Source organism: Suncus etruscus, chromosome 8 (assembly GCF_024139225.1).
Source record: "Suncus etruscus isolate mSunEtr1 chromosome 8, mSunEtr1.pri.cur, whole genome shotgun sequence".
Classification (NCBI taxonomy): Eukaryota; Metazoa; Chordata; class Mammalia; order Eulipotyphla; family Soricidae; genus Suncus; species Suncus etruscus.
Genome location: NC_064855.1, coordinates 61,052,228 through 61,054,469, shown reverse-complemented (window position 1 = coordinate 61,054,469; position 2,242 = coordinate 61,052,228). Strand labels below are relative to the sequence as shown.

The following is a 2,242-nucleotide window of genomic DNA, read 5'->3' as shown; positions in this document are numbered from 1 at the left end:
GTGCCTGCCTGGAGCTATTTCTGAGCAGACAGCCAGGAGTAACCCCTGAGCACTGCCGGGAGTGGCCCAAAAACCAAAAATAAATAAATAAATAAATAAATAAATAAATAAATAAATAAATAAAGCCTATGTGGATGAATGTCAAATATTAAGACTGAAAAGGCCAGTTTACTCCAATCTAAAGTGCTAAAGTAAATGATTTCAGTGAGAAATCAGTTTACTTCCACAATTGAAACATAACAAAGGTAGATAGCTTCAAGAAGGTCCTAGATTTTTGTGGAACATCATAGACAATCCAAGGGTATGATAAAGGTAATAGAAATCACCTTTTTCTGTGTTCATTTTTTTTTTATTTATTCATTTGGCAAACCTTCAAGGAGCATCTACTCAGTCCTAGGATATGCTGAGACAGGCACTAGAGAAAATAAACTATCAAGATAATATCAAGATAGTTTATTGCTTGAGAAATTCCCTGTCTTTCCAAAAAGATGGATTCATGAACCAATGCAATGAATTCATTATTAGTGCTAATTTCAAAACCCCAGCAGGACTATTGATCAGAAGTTGTGCCTAATAAAGAAAAGATGAAAACACAATATACTAGAATGTATGGGATACTAATTATGAAAATGTATAATGCAAATGTATCTTATATGAGTAAATATAAGTATAAATATAAGTAAGTAAATGCAATATAAGTAAATGTAAAAAGATGATAAATACATTTGGGGGCTGGAGAGGTAACTCAAATGCTCTGACCATATGCTTTGTGGTCAGGTAGGAGGGCTGGGTTTGATCTCTGGTACCACATGCCCTCTTTTCCCCCCATATAAAATTTTTATATCTTGGTCATTATAATTAAAAATTCAGTGAACAGGAGCTAAAATTATAGTGATAAGGTGTTTGTTTTGGACACTGCTGACCTGGATTTGATCTCGGGCATCCCATATAGTTTCTCAAGCACTACTAGGAATGATCCCTAAGTGCAAATCCAGGAGTCATCCCTGAATACTGCTGGGTGTCGCCCAAAGAAACAAACAAAAAAAGAATTCAGTGGATGTAATGTATATACTGTATAGTGCAAAACAAGAGGCTGTGGATTGTGTTAGCAACCAACCACTTCTACCTGGAGTCTTTGTAGTACAGCGATCCACCCACTCGGCGGACTTGAAGAACAAGCCCCTACCAGGAGACGCTTCCCATCACAATGGGCAAAGGAGAACGTAACAAGCCATGGGGCAAGATGTTCTAGTAGCCTTCTTCGTGCAGGCATGCTCCGAGGAGCACAAGAAGCTCCAGGACTATACGGGCAACTTTGCCAGATACTCCAAAAGTGCTCAGAAAGATGGAAGACCATGTCTGCGAAGGAGAAGTCCAAGTTTTAGGACATGGCCAAGAGTGACAAGGCCTGCTATGACAGGGAGATGAAGAATTACGTGCAGGCCAAAGTGGATAATAAGGTGAAGGGCAAGAACAAAGACCCCAATGCGCCCCAAAGGCCCCCATCTGCCTTTTCTCTGTTTTGCTCCGAATATCATCCCAAGATAAAGAGCCACTACCCGGGCCTGTCCATTGGGGATACGGCCAAAAACTTGGGGGAGATGTGGTCTGAGCAATCAGCCAAGGATAAACAGTTCTATGAGCAGAAAGCTGCGAAGCTACAAGAGAGCTACAAAAAGGATATTGCTGCATACCATGCCAAGGGCAAAAGTGAAGTAGGAAAGAAGGGTCCTGGCAGGCCTACCAGGTTCAAAGAAGAATGAACCAGCAGATGATGAAGACGATGCGGAGGAGGAAGATGAGGAGAAGGAGGAAGAAGACGAGGAATAAATGGCTATTCTGTAATGATATGGATGGGGTGTGTGTGTGCGCGCGATTTTTTTGTTTTGCTAAGAATGTGAGTTCAAGTGCAGCTCAATATTAGCTTCAGTATAAAAATGTACAGATTTTTGTATAGCTGATAAAATTCTTTGTAGAGAAAATACGTTTTATTTTTTAAATAAAAAGCAGGTTGTAGCTTTTTGAGGGGCTACTCCACAGTTAGATGTAAAAACTACTGATGTTGAATGTTTCTAAATATTTAATGGTTTCCTTAATTTCTTGGCTTGTATATGGTAAGACAAAAAATTGTAGAAACTGGTATGATAGGAAATTTTGGGTTTTTAGAATGTTGCATTTTGTTTTTTTTAAAAATTTGGTAATAAAATTATGTATATTAAAACTTTTGTATAATATGGTAGCT

General features: G+C 38.6%; 1 pseudogene; it reads left to right on the top strand.

The window, feature by feature from the left end:
- Positions 1-1,207: 1,207 nt before the first annotated feature.
- LOC126016280 (high mobility group protein B2-like) lies at positions 1,208-1,830 on the top strand (annotated as a pseudogene).
- The last annotated feature ends 412 nt before the right edge of the window (positions 1,831-2,242 follow it).